General features: G+C 46.0%; 1 pseudogene; it reads right to left on the reverse strand.

The window, feature by feature from the left end:
- Nucleotides 1-1,604: 1,604 nt before the first annotated feature.
- LOC138089028 (snRNA-activating protein complex subunit 1 pseudogene) lies at nt 1,605-3,811 on the reverse strand (annotated as a pseudogene).
- Nucleotides 3,812-15,090: the final 11,279 nt, after the last annotated feature.

The following is a 15,090-nucleotide window of genomic DNA, read 5'->3' on the forward strand; positions in this document are numbered from 1 at the left end:
TCACTTTTTCTAAACAGTCAAAACTGATCTTAAACTGAGCTGAGCGTCACAGGATTTTACTTCTGGTATCCTAAGTGAAAGTTGCTCAGTTATGTCCACAAACTCAGTTTGTGACCCCATGGACTAAAAACTCCATGGAATTCTCCAGGCCAGAATACTGGAGTGGGTAGCCTTTCCCTGGAGAAGGCAATGGCACCCCACTCCAGTACTCTTGCCTGGAAAATCCCATGGACGGAGGAGCCTGGTAGGCTACAGTCCATGGGGTCGTGAAGAGTCGGACACAACTGAGCGACTTCACTTTCACTTTTCACTTTCATGTATTGGAGAAGGAAATGACAACCCACTCCAGTGTTCTTGCCTGGAGAATCCCATGGACGAGGGAGCCTGGTGGGCTGCCGTCTATGGGATCTCACAGAGTTGGACACAACTGAAGCAACTTCAGCAGAAGAAGCCTTTCTCTTCTCCAGGGGATCTTTTCAACGCAGGAATCGAACTGGGATATTCTGCCTTGCAGTTGGATTCTTTACCAACTGGGCTATCAGGGAAGCTAAGTATTGTTTATTTTTACAACTTAATGCTATTATTTTATTATAATCAAGTCAACACTACAAATAGCTTACTTTAATATAATAGGTAACCAGTACTTGGACACATTTTACTGTTAAACACAAATATTTTCTATTTGAACTCTGCCCAATAAGCTTTCATTTCACATCTGAAGCAAATTTTATCAAGTGCTTCACACCCTATCTTCAAAATATAGTCATGATTACACACATGTGTGTTAATGTACAATATTTGGTTTTCTCTTTCTTACTTCACTCTGTATACAGTCCCTAGGTCCATCCACGTCTCTGTGCTATGCTTAGTCGCTCAGTCGTGTCCAACTCCTTGTGACCCCATGGACTGCAGCCCTCCAGACATCTCTGTCCATGAGGATTCTCCAGGCAAGAATATTGGAGTGGTTTCCATGCCCTCCTCCAGGGGATCTTCCCAACCCAGGGATTGAACCCAGGTCTCCCACATTGCAGGCAGATTCTATACCATCTGAGCCACCAGAGGATCTGTCTCTGCAAATGGCAAAATCTCATTCCTTGTTATGGCTGAATAATATTCCATGTGTATATATGTGCCACATCTTTTCTATCCGTTCCTCTGTTGATGGACACTTAGGTTGCTCCCATGTTCTGGCTACTGTATATAGTGCTACAATAAACACTGAGGTGCATGCATGTTTTAGAATCATGGTTTTCTCCATGTATATGCCCAGGAGTAGGACTGCTGGGTCATGTGGAGTCTAGAAAAATGGTAGTTGTTGCTGTTCAGTTGCTCAGTCATGTCTAACTCTTTGCAACCCCATCGACTGCAGCATGCCAGGCCTCTCTGTCCTTCACCATCTCCCAGAAATTGCTCAAATCCATGTGCATTGAGTCAGTGATGCCATCCAACCATCTCCTCTGTCATCCCCTTCTCCTCCTGCCTTCAGTCTTTCCCAGCCTCAAGGTCTTTCTAATGAGTCAGCTCTTTGCATGGGGTGTCCAAAAATATTGGTAGAGATGAACCTATATAAATCTTTTCTGTCAGAGACTTCAATATTAAGTACTCTACACCAGGCTTTTTGTTCTCTGTTTCCTTCTCCTCTTAGGTGCAGTGAACTCTGTTTCACTAAAACTTTTGTTCTCCTCATCCTCTTCTATAACCACAGGCATACTCAGACTTAAAGATTTATCTTCCTTATGCATGTCACCTCTGGCTCTGGAAGACACTTCACTTCCTGCTGGTTTCAACGTTTCTTTGTTTCTTCTTTTCCTAGTTGCTTTGGTTTGTACTTGACTGGGTGCAGAATCAGAGTCAGAACAGTCAACTTTGACCTGACAGTGCCTTTTTGACTTCGATGCCTGAAGAACAACTGAAAAGGCCTTTGATTTTATTTTCACTAATGATGCTGCCCTTTCACATCTCTCTGATTGTTGTGAATTTCTCTCCCTTTTTTCTTCTCCATCTTTAACTTTCAGTTTTAAGAGTGGATTCTTTCTGTCTTTGTGCCACTGCTGATGCTCCAAAGCTATGTTCTTGATATTATTTAAAAAATCATCCTTTATCAAGTTGAGGGATTTTTCTAGATTGGACTTATCAGCTCAAGTTACATGTTTTGTTCTCTGATAATGGTCATGAACATTCATCATTTCCTCTAATACATCATAAGTGATAAGTTTCATTATACAATCATTGGGTCCTTAAATTCTTCAGTAATTTCAGCTTGTTAAATTTTTTCTTCATTCTGTATGACAGGAATTTAAGCATTGCTATAAAGTGAAATGCTCTGTCTAGTCGTAGCTTCCTAAAAATATAAGCTGCCTCAAAATGTTGTGCATTTATCAAATGTTGCTGAAATTTTAAAATTTCATCCCAATCCTTCAGGGCAACTCTAATCTTTTGTTTTAGTTGACACAGTTGGGTGTTATATAATCCAGATAACAGATACAAAATACCAGTTCTGATCTGGAAGGTGTATGGAGGTAAAAAATATCACCAAGCCAAAGCCAAAGCTTCTTTTGCAGACGTGCTCTTTTCTAAATTTCTCATTCTACCACAGAAGATGGTACCAAACTTCACACTCCTCCAGAGCTTAGAGAAGTCCTCGAAGTATACACTATCCATCTCCTGGAAGCAGCTGAGCAGTGGCTCGAAGTCGTCCTTCAAGTCTACAGGAGCCCCATGTCTACAAAGGAAGCATGCCACGTGCAGTCCAGCTGCTGGCGGTCGCTGAAGAGGAAGCTAAGTATTTAGTAATTAATACCTTTTGTGTTAATCAGAAGGAAAGTATGGAAAAGAAACTATTAAGTAATAATAAAAAGGAAGAGAGATTCTTCTCAATATCATTTTTTTGTAAGTAGTGAGTTTCCATCAAGACAAGGAGTGAATTATAATCAAAGTGAATTATAATTAAAGTCATTTCCTGTCTAGAGAGTCCTCATTGACTGGTCTCATCTCATTTGTGACATTTGTTCCGTCCATCTCAATTCTTCAGAGTCTGCTTTTTTTTTTTCCTTTTTTTTTTTTTTTTTTTGCCATGCCACACATCTTTTGGGATCTTAGTTCCCTGACCAGGGATCAAACCTGTGCCCTCAGCAGTGGAAGCACATATTCCTAATCCCTAGGCCACCAGAGTAGTCTCCACAATCTGTCTTCAAAACAAGAAATCAGTGACCTCTAACAAGGAGGAGTAACCCACCACCCCTGCAAAAGTTAGGGGGTCTCCCATTTTGTCTCACTATTTAGTGTCATCACGTTCCTTCAGCCTAACGATACTGGAAAAAAAGGGGGGAATATGGCAGATTGAATGCATGTTTTATCTCCTCTCCCCACCAAGCCTCATTCAAATGACCACAGAGTTGTATTTTTAAAGGTCTAATTCCCCAAGGATAAAGATCAGCTGGAAACAGTAGCAGATGAGACTGAATCCACACAGTGTGGGAACGAAAAGTGGACAGGTGAGTGGCCAGAGGAGGACTGAGGCAGAGGGACTCCAGGAAGAACAACACGAAGAAGGAAGTGGCACTGGTGGATACGATTACAGCCTGAGAGATTCACCCCGGCGGGGGAGAAAGCCATTGGCCACACAGCCCCTCGTCACCCATCTGACCAGCTGCGGGAGAGCTGACCTCGGCTCCACTGACCTTACTGCACTCTGTCACCCGCCTCCCAGCAGTGTCTCCTCCTGGGTCTTGTCATCACTCAGACCTGCTCTATGTCCGGAGTCTTTCTGCTGGGGTGCCTCTCCCGAGGCCTGCTGGCAGCTCTTACCCATGGAACCTGCTCTTCCTCCTCATCCAGAGCTCCTGCTCCCAAACCCGTCCTCCCATCCCATCATCACCCTCCCCTTGAGGCCATCGCCTGCCACTCCTCTCATTTGGAATAAGACACTGTGGTTAAAGACATGACGAGTTCATCATCACTTCAGTTCAGTTCAGTCCAGTCCAGTTACTCAGTCGTGTCCGACTCTTTGAGGCCCCATGAATCACAGCACGCCAGGCCTCCCTGTCCATCACCAACTCCCGGAGTTCACTCAAACTCATGTCCATCGAGTCGGTGATGCCACCCAGCCATCTCATCCTCTGTCGTCCCCTTCTCCTCCTGCCCCCAATCCCTCCCAGCATCAGAGTCTTTTCCAATGAGTCAGCTCTTCACATCAGGTGGCCAAAGTACTGGAGTTTCAGCTTTAACATCAGTCCTTCCAATGAACACCCAGGACTGATCTCCTTTAGGGTGGACTGGTTGGATCTCCTTGCAGTCCAAGGACTCTCAAGAGTCTTCTCCAACACCACAGTTCAAAAGCATCAGTTCTTCATCACTCAGCTTTCTTCACAGTCCAACTCTCACATCCATACATGACCACTCGAAAAAACCATAGCCTTGATAGATGGACCTTTGTTGGCAAAGTAATGTCTCTGCTTTTTAATATGCTATCTAGGTTGGTCATAACTTTTCTTCCAAGGAGTAAGCATCTTTTAATTTCATGGCTGCAATCACCATCTGCAGTGATTTTGGAGCCCCCCAAAATAAAGTCTGACACTGTTTCCACTGTTTCCCATCTATTTGCCATGAAATGATGGGACCACATGCCACGATCTTCGTTTTCTGAATATTGAGCTTTAAGCCAACTTTTTCACTCTCCTCTTTCACTTTCATCAAGAGGCTTTTTAGTTCCTCTTCACTTTCTGCCATAACAGTGGTGTCATCTGCATATCTGAGGTTATTGAGGTTTCTTAGCACACTACTAAATTATAATACTAATCCCAAACTTAATTTTGGAATCAAGGTGGTATTATTTCTGTTATTTAGAAGTCTCATCATTTCGTGCTGCACAATGAACACTATAAATAAGTAAAAATAACCAGTCTCAGTGAAAGGATTATTGATTGCTAACACAATTATCCATGGAGCAGGGTTCTCACTGCAGGAATCTGAGGGAGATGATGTGCCTGTCGCCTAATGAGGGAGTTTCAGGACTTGGCTGAAAGCGCCTTCCCAGAATGACCCACCAGAGAACTATCCAAACAAACGAGAGTTTCTAGAACATGGCAGAAACTCAAGCAAGTGTGACAAGAGTGGATTCTGACTGTGAATAGCATCAAATGCCAGAAAAAAGGGCCTAATTGAAGAAAGCCCCAGTGGAAATGAATCTTGGGGAAGCTGGCAAATCAGCCTGGACGTGGGCTGCTTTGCTATTTGGTCTAAGGTTGCGATGCTCCCAGCTTTTATTTTTTTAAGCAGTAAAAATCCTTCTTCAAATTGAAATGAAAGCAGAACTCTGACTAAAACTGAGGTCAGGAGTCTGGAGCCCCACTACCTAGTCCCATTGACTTTGGCAGTGATGCCAAGCCCATCTCTAGAACTAGAAAGATGGTCCTCTCTCCTGAGCCAACTCCTCTAGCTCCTGTCACCACGTACAGTGATATTTGCTAAAACACTTGTCCTGGAATACCTGAGCATGTGTGTGGGGTTGCAATAGCTAACAAATACGGAATCTGATTTTTTTTTTCTAAGAAGCTTTCTCAAATTCTTACATTTCAAAGTGACTACATGCTGTCCCTTTTGTTTTTTCTCAACTCCAGCAACCAGACACCCAGTCTTAGGAGAATCTGGGTCACCCTCTTCAGAATCTCTCTTAGTTACTTATCTATGAATCAAATAATAAGTAATTGCACGTTATATATTCATATACATGCATATTTAATAGGCAGTTGAGAAACAAATTGGAATAGGCATAATCTCTGCCCTCAAGAAACTTGAAATCTAACAGAGATTAAAACTGATAATGGTAGGGAATTCCCTGGCTATCCAGTGGTTTGGACTCTGAGTTCTCACTGCAAAGGGACTGGGTTCAATCCCTGGTTGAGGAACTAAGATCCCACAGGCTGTACCACCAAGAATCCAAAAAACATTTGAGAGATTAGAAATATGCACAGAAATTATGGAAGCCCAGAGAAAAGTGTATTGACTAATACGCTCAGTCATGTCCAACTCTTTGCCACCCCACGGACTGTAGCCCACCAGGTTCCTCAGTCCATGGAATTCTCCAGGCACGAATACTGGAGTGGGCTGCCATTTCCTTCTCCAGGGGATCTTCATGACCCAGGAATCAAACCCACGTCTTCTGCATTGCAGGAGGATTCTTCACTGTCTGAGCCAGAAAGTATGTGAACCAGATGGCAGTGAGAGAGGTCAAAGGATGTTTTCCAGAGAAATGACATTGGACCAAGTTTTGAACAAAAAAAAACAAAACAAGATTAAGATAAAAACAAATGACTTGTTAAAGCAATAGGCAAAGTCCAGATTGTGAAAAACTTTGTGCTTTTCCTCTCACAAAGATAAAACCCCAGTCATGGGGAACAGATGAGTGGTTGCTAAGGTGAGGGTGGGGTGCCTGCTGGGGCAACAGAGGAGTTACGTGGGAGGGGGGTGCAGGACTGCTCCGCATCCTGGGGTGGAGGTCACACTGACCTACCCCTGCGCCAACATTCACAGGCCCACGTGTGCGCTAAGTCACTTCAGTAGTGTCTAACTCCTTGTGACCCCATGGATTGTAGCCTGCCAGGCTCCTCTGTCCATGGGGATTCACCAAGCAAGAACACTAGAGTGGGTTTCCATGCTCTCCTCCAGGGGATCTTCCTGACCCAGAGATCGAACCCACATTTCTTACATCTCCTGTATTGACAGGCTGGTTCTTTACCTCTGAACCACCTGGGAAGACAAGCAGAGCCACCAAAGATCATGTTTCTCTTGATCAAAAATTAATAACTGTCTCAAAAATTACAACTGACTGTCTCAAGGTCACCCACTCAATGCATTGGGGGAAGAAATAAGTCTTCATCAGTGGGTTTTTTTTTCCCTATATTTATTTGTCAGTTTTCTAAAATATTTATCTGTAAAAAGTACAATATCTGCAAAGTGCAACAAAGTGAAATGCAATAAAATGAGGCATGCCTGTGTTTTTTAAATATTTTGAAATGTGCTAACATTATAATGTTAAATTAAAAAGGCAAGAATAAAGAGCTATACAGGGTAAGTCCCGACACGCAGACAAAACAGAGTGGAGGACAGACAGCAGAATGCCTCCATGGGCCAAAGCAAGGGCAACGCGCTTCACACGGCTACACTTGATTGACGGCTCCTGTGAGGAGAAGAAGATGGCAAAAAAGCAGAATCCAAGGAGAACTCACCACCATGTTGCAAGTGCACCTGCTGCTACTGTGTGCCCCGGGTGAGTCACTAACCTCTGCAAACCTCACTGTTCTCATATGTATAACAGGGAATGACTCCTTTGTTGTAAGGATTAACTGAAAGGGCATATGTACAGCCATCTATAATGTCTTACACAATCATGGTTCTAAATTATGCATTTAAATGATAAATGATACTAGTTCTTGACATTTGTTGAATGCTTCTCCAGGTTTAGACACTGTGATCTCAGTGTTATTTAATTTAATCTTCAAACCACCCATGGGTTTAGGAATGATTCTTTCCATTTTACAGAAATTGAAGGGCAGAGCAGTTAAAGGAACTTGACTGCAACAAAATACATCAGAAAAGCGATGAAAGATCAAGGAGGATGCAGACCACATCACGCTGAGACCTCGACAGCCCGCGGAGACCCACTGAACCAGGACCGACGCTGGGCTAGAGGCTCAAATCTGCCCCAAGGTTGGTCCAGACTCGCTTTTCCTGTAGCTTCCGGCCTAAAATGAAGGGGCGCAAGGGGTTCGCTGGTGGCTCAGATGTTAAAGAATCCGCCTACAATGCAGGAGACCTGGGTCCGATCTCTGGGTCAGAGAGATCCCTTGGAGGAGGGCAAGGAAACCCACTCTAGTATTCTTGCCTGGAGAATCCCATGGACAGAGGAACCTGGAGGGATACAGTCCATGGGGTTGCAAAGAGTCAGACACGACTGAGTGACTAATCACAGCACACAAGCCCCAACGGGTGTGAGCTGGTGCACCCCCATCTCCGTGTGTGTGTGAGTGAGTGTGTGTGTGTAAGTGTACGTGTGAGTGTGTTGTCTGTGTGTGTGTGAGTGACTGAGAAGTATGGAACTCACCAGGGTGTTGCAGGTGCCACCTGCCCCTCCTGTGTGCTCCGGGTGAGTCACTAACCTCTGCAAACCTCAGTGTTCTCATATGTAAAACAGGGAATGACTCTTTTGCCATAAGGATTAATTGAGAGAGCATACATACAGCAGTCTATAATGTCTGACACAATTGTGGCTTCCTCAGGAGGATCCTGGTTTTTCTTGACGCTTTGCATTCCCATATACATTTTAAAACCAGCCTTTCAATTTCCGTGAAAAACTGTGTTGGGCTTGCATTGTGTTCCTCTGGGGAGAACTGAAACCTTTATCATGCATTTTCTGCTCAAGATCGTGGGATATTCTTCTTAGATCTCATTTTCACCTCCTTTCAGGAAGGTTTAAAGGGTCTTGAACACCTCTTGTTGGACCCATTCCCAGAACAGTCAATTGTCCTTGATTTGTGGATTTTGCAATTTGCAAGCTTGCCTACTTGCTAAAATTTCTGACTCTAAAATCAATGCTTGTGGCAAAAAATTTGAGTCACCTAATGCACATTTCCAGCTGCGGTCAGACAAGGTTGGGTGCTGCCTTCTTGTTCCTTCTCTTGTACTGTAGCAAGTATCCTTTTCAAAGACTATTTAGAGTCACATTTTTACATTTCTGGTTAATTCTTTTTTGAGGGGAGGAATAATTTTGCTTTTAAAATGGTCCCAATGTGTAGGGTTAAATCAATGTACGGTGTCCTAAATAAAAGCTATGATGTATCTTAGGGAGAAAACCGTGTCAGGTATGATTTGCTCAGGCTGCAGTTACAGTGCTGTTGACTGTGAGTGAACTAACAGTATATTGTTGAATATCCATGAATTAGGTGTCTTTAAACAGAACTCACATAAAGCAAGTTTATGTAGTGATCCCTGACAGTCTGTGGCTCTGAGGTTCAATTAACTAACACCCAGGGAAAATGTGCAGGGAAAAAAAGATAATAGATTTGATCCCCAAGGGTAAGAGCGAAAGGTGCTTAATCCCAGTGGCCTCTAAGAATTTTTGTTTTTGCTTTTTTTTTTTTGGTTTGTGTGCATGGTGAGAAAAAAAAACATGCAAAACAAAATTGATCATCTTCACCATTTTTAAGTATATAGTTCAGTGATGTTAATATGCAGTTGGTGCTCATACCTATGGGTTCCTCATCATTGAGTTCGACTAACTGAATCATAAATATACCCCCCAAATTCCAGAAAGTTCCAAAAAGCATAACTTGAATTTTCTGTGCTCCAGCAACTGTCCACACAACGTGTACGTTGTATTAAGATTGTAAGAAATGCAGAGATGACTCACAGTGTGCAGGCATGTATGCGGGGGTTGTGTGCAAACACTATACTGTTCACTTACTTTTTGCTGCCCTCCCTGGGTCTTCATTGCTGAATGCAGCTTTCTCTAGTCATGGCGAGTGGGGCCGCTCTGTACCACCCACACTTCCCAGCTCCCGTAACTGTCCACACTCCACCCCTGACCACATCCCTCTCCTCCCTGCGTGTCCACTGCTCCACTGCATGCCCCTCCCTTCAGGGGCCCTGCTGCCCTCCCTCATCTCCCGGGCCCAGATCCCAAGAAGCCCCATTTCTGCAGCTCTCTCAGCAGCACCAGCCCCCTTCCGCCCCGTCCCTGCTCCCTGCACCTCCAGCCTGAGTTCAGGCTGTCTTGGTCTGATTCGTCCTCTCTCTTTTCTCATCCTGCCACAGGTTGCCTGGGTCACAGGAGGAGAGGTACACTCAGTCCTTCAGCTTAAGGAACTGAGCTAAGGGTCCCCAGACGCCCCTTCTTAGGGAGGGCTCCCTCTCCTCCCTCCCCCTGAACCGTCAGGACTCTCCTCAGGCCCGTGACCCCCCGCCTCCCTTGCCCAGCAGCTGCCCGTGCCCCTGCTCCTGAGCCTGACAGCCACAGGGGCTGGTGACAGAGGTGCCTTCTTGCCTGCAGTGGGCAGACATGCTCCAGGAGCCCTCTGTTCTCCCAGGACCCTCCCCCTACCTCCCCTCCTTGGATCAGCCCACTTCCTTCTCAATGGCTACACCACCTCCTATGAGCAGCCACCTAGACTGGTGGGCATCTGGGGTTCAGGATGGGGCCTGCCCCCTCACCTCCTGGCCTGGGCAACAGTGTCCTCCTGTCCGGTTGGTTCCCTATCCTTCTGAGTCTGTGTGGGTCCAGGCCCGGCCCTGCCACTGACTTCCCACCAGTGACCCACAAACCTGGGCCGCACTTTTCTTCTCTTTATTATTTAAAAAAGCTGCGTAGCCAGCATGTGGATTCATCTTGGTGAAACTCAACTAGGGAGGAGTGCATGTTGTGAAGAGTACCCCACTTGCCGCAACTAGAGAGAGCCCCCATGCACCTTTTGGGGTTCCCACCTCAGGGCACTGCAGAGCACATGGGGGCCCTGGGCACAGACTTTGTGAAAGTGGAGAGACCAGGCTTGCCAGCTGCAGACGCCTCCCGTGTTTAATGAGCCAAGCCTCTCATCATCCAGACCTGGTCATTCTGTGTTCCTACTAGAAGGAAGGTTTTCCTTTAACAAAAATATTAGATACAGAAAAGCAACAATCTATCTTTGAAACTTAAAGTGTAATCAGTGATTCACAGAGCTCACAAAATGGAGCAAAAAACAGATCCTCTGTAATAAATTAATCACATTCATTAAACAAAAATCTAAAATAACTTGCATTACATAAAATTCCAATAAATAAATAAATTGAAGAAATGGTTATGGCAATTAATAAAAATCACCTGTAGTTGCCCCAGTTTCATGTCTATCTTGCTAACTGATTCTCCGCCCTGAAAAAAAAAGACCATGTCTCATTCTCAAATATGAAGTTGTGTAGACTTATCTCTAGGAAAACGAACTCCAGGTGTCAGAAACTGGGTCTGCCCTGGCTCCATAAGCGGCTGTGGCCGTGGTCATGGCCGTGGGGCCTGGTGCGGGGCAGCTGGCATGGGCAGGCGTCCAGCAGACTCTGTCAGGTGGACGTTCCACATCCCAGCTGCCCACGCGGCACCTCCGGCCACATGGGGGATCAGGCCTCGCCGTGTGGTTGGTGGGGCTCAGAACTGGGTTTCTGTTTTATTTTATTTTACGAATTTAAATGTAACTCAACCGCCGTGGCCAGTGGCTCCTGAGTTGGGATGAGCAGCCCTGATGGCTGTTTCCTGCAGAAGAGCTGGTCTCCTCACCGTGCTGATGCGGAATGGCGAGCTCAGGCAAGGAACAGGCCTGTAAGTCTTCCTTTTCCCACTCCAGCTGGAGTTCATTCTGCAGGTCCCCGGAAATGCTGCTGACTCAGAGCTTCTCTAAACAAAACAGTCATCAGAGAGGTCAGAAAAATGCAAAAGAGGAAAAGATCTGTGTTAAATACAAGACTGTATTTATCAACAACTAAATGCCATCACACACCCTCTTAAAGGCACAGTTTAGAGTTCTTATGTGTGAAAATGAGAATGACAGCCTTTTTCATTCAACTATCCATGGAATGGAAGCTAACCCAGGAGAATCCATAGATGTGGGTCTCACCAGGAAGACTATATAATATTATGGTTAAAAATGTTGACTTAGTTGGAATTTTTTAAAAGCTACTTTTGATGTGGATCATTTTTTAAGTCTTTATTAAATCTGTTACAATGTTGCTTCTTTTTTTAAAATTTATTTTTCGCTGAAGGGTAATTGCTTTACAGTATTGTGTTGGTTTCTGCCAAACATCAGCATGAAGTTCCTTCTGTTTTATGTTTTGATTTTTCAGGCCCAAAGCATACGGGACCTTAGTTCCCGGACCAGGAATCGAACCTGTACCCCCAGCATTGGAAGACAAAGTCTTAACCATTGGACCACCAGGGTAGTCCCTGAAAGTTTTTTTAAAAAGTAGTGGCTCCCTAACTTTTGGGTCATGTGACCTTGGGCAGGTTGTTGAGCCTCAGATCCTCACTTTATTGGTAAAGTGGGAATCAGGATATACTTCACAAGGTTGTGCTAAGTTGCTTCAGTCGTGTCCAACTCTTTGCGACCCTATGGACTGTAGCCTACCAGGCTCCTCAGTCCATGGGATTTTCCAGGCAAGTGTACTGGAGTGGCTTGCTATTTTTTCTCCAGGGATCTTCCCGACCCAGGGATCGAACCCAGGTCTCTCACATTGTAGGCAGATGCTTTACTGTCTGAGCCACCAGGGGATTGCTGAGGGTTAAATGAGACAAAGATGAACAAGGCTTCAGCCCAAACACAGCCGACATTGGATAAATGTCAGGTGTCATCAACTTGTTACCCGCTCTGCCCCACAGCAGGTTCATGCTTCTCCACTGGTCTTCATAGTGCAGGTGGTCTCCCATTGATGGACTCAGGCTCCTCAACTCAGCAGAAAGCTGAAGACCATGCGGCCTGGCCCCCAGCAGCCCCCAGTGGGAACCAGAGGGTCATGAATTGCCAGGAAGCAGGTGTAAGGTCAAAGGGGAAGGGGGCGTGAGCTCTACACAATGAAGACGGGAACCAGTCCCTGGATGACCCCACCAGACCCCTGAAAACTAAACTGGATAAAAGGGGACCCCCAAAATGTTCATTTTTAATTAGAGTCCATCTTTCAGGAAGAGAAATGTACCAACGGTCCCATAGTCCAGTGAAGGCTGTGCTTGCTGTTTAAGACGTGTCCTCCTCAGCACCAACCATAGCAGAATTGTGGGTCCCTCTGTGTGTGCGTGTGTTTGTGGGTCACGTGTGTGTGTTTGGGTTTGGGGGTTTGTTTTGGAGAGAGACAGCTTTTGCTTGTTTGATTTTTGTAGAATAATAAATAACAGTCGGCAAGAAATTCTGCCAGGATGTGGCCACAGCGGTCAAGTTCCCAAACAATCTTCAGTGGCCCTTGACAACCAAATGCAGGAAGGACCTTCCCTGGGGAAAGATGAGGAAATACGCGGACACTGGCAAGCCTCTACATTTTTGCAAAAGTCCAGCATCAGAGAAGCCTTCTTGCTTGGCCTACATCTCCCAATTGGTCACTCATGATTCAGGTTAAAAACAAAACAGAAGCAAGCATTGTTCTGATCCTTGCCCTGATAACATCCCAAGAAAACTTGAGAGCTGGCAGGAGAAAAGAGCAGATAATGGTCAATGCTGTCACTTGACTTTAAAAACCACTGATTTTTTCTTTTAAAGGAACATCTTCAGTTTCCAAGACCGTACACGATTTCTCACTGCAGCTCAAAATTTTCCACTGGGCTCCCTCCTGGTGATTTTGGACGCACACAGTAGTAAGTGGCATCTTGCAGCTAGCAACAGCAAGCGGTAGCTAGAAGCAGGGTCTTAGTCTCCTAGACCAAGAGTCCTAACCACTGGACCACAGGTGCCAGCAGTTGGGGCTAGGGTCCCTAGTCTTGCCTGCCTAGTTAAGAATGAACTCAGTCAGTGAGGCAGAAGGTACAGAGTAAAGAAAGAAGTTTATTGTAAAGAAAAGTACTTGCCAAAAGACACATGGGTGAGTTCAGAGAGAGAGTTATGCCTTTGGGAAGTTTAAATCCTATATAAAGGGTCAGTTTTCTGGGTCTGTGTCTTCCCTTAAGCCAATTACCTTGCTTTGTCCCTACTATCTCAGGACCCTCCCTTGGGATGCACACGCACACCCTCGCCACGATGGATCTTGAAGTGAAGGCTTCTGGGAGGAGCAAGACTTGTGGCCTGGAATTATCCTCTGGCTTTTGACTCAAAAGAGCCTTTCTGGGCCTGTCTTCCTTATCATACAGGATTTTTTCCTTTCTTTGTCCTTGCCATTATTACTCCCCTGGAGGTGTTTAACAAGAGACAAAGATTGGCTATTTACCTGTTTTTGTTGGCTGTTCCTTCTTCAACTGGAGCCCATCTACCTCTTATCTCAGGGAATGCAAAGAGGAGGCTGGTTGATTGTAAATTTCCAACCTGGAGCCCATCTATCTCCTCCCTCACTGAGAATTGACAGGGCCCAGCGCAGATGCAGCAGGATCCGCTGGCCACTGGGCAGGCCCGGCCACAGAGGCCAGGAGGTCGGCTCTGTCCTGGGACTGCCTGCCACTCCCCCAGAAGGACCTTCCATTCCTGCTTTGCCTGTAAACAGTGTTCCTCAGATTGGCATTCAAGGTCTTTTGCAATCATGGTTGATTTTTCTAGGCTGAATTATTAAGGGCTTTGCTTAGGCTTCCCAGGTGGTGCAGTGGTAGAGAACCCGCCTGCTAATACAGGAGACACAAGAGACATGGGTTTGATCCCTGAGTCAGGAAGATTCCCTGGAGGAGGAAACGGCCACCCACTCTAAAATTCTTGCCTGGAGAATCCTCATGGACAGAGAAGCCAGGCAGGTACGATCCATGGGGTTGCAGAGTCAGACAAGACTGACCAGACACACACACACACACACAAGGGCTTTGCTCATTTGTGATAAGTCATTGAATCCTTCAAATAGCACTTTGAAGATGCTTCTCTCAGCCCAGCAACCTTTCTCAGGAGGGTCATGGGCTGAGATCAGAGGGAGTGGGGGAGGGGCTACCCGCACCTGCCGGGACCCTGATCGTCACCCTCCCGGTCAGCTTGTCTCCCACCCACCCCCGCTGTTCCACCCGCTGCTTCTCCACCTCTCTGCCACGGTCGCCTGCAGCCGTGACTCACTACCTGGAACCGCACTCCCCTTCTCTTCACCACCTGCCTGTCCTCACCTCTTCCCCAAAGCCTGTCCCAGTCGCCCCACGGCCCTGGATCTAGTCTGTCTGTTTGGAGACGCTGGGGTATTGGCTGGTGGAGCGGACGGTCCAATTCAGACTTGGTTTCCAGGCTCTGATCATCAATCGTCACTTAAGCCCAGACTCCGGTTGCATCACCTCCCAGAGGTGGCGAATGTCTACATTCCAAGGCGGCCTCACCCCCGCCCCTGACAAACTCTCGGGGTCGTGGCCCAGAGGACGGAGTCCTGACACACATGTGCCTAGGTGAGAGGTCAGCTCCTCCCCACCCTCAAGGCCAG

This window comes from Capricornis sumatraensis, chromosome 12, assembly GCF_032405125.1.
Source record: "Capricornis sumatraensis isolate serow.1 chromosome 12, serow.2, whole genome shotgun sequence".
In the NCBI taxonomy this organism is placed as follows: Eukaryota; Metazoa; Chordata; class Mammalia; order Artiodactyla; family Bovidae; genus Capricornis; species Capricornis sumatraensis.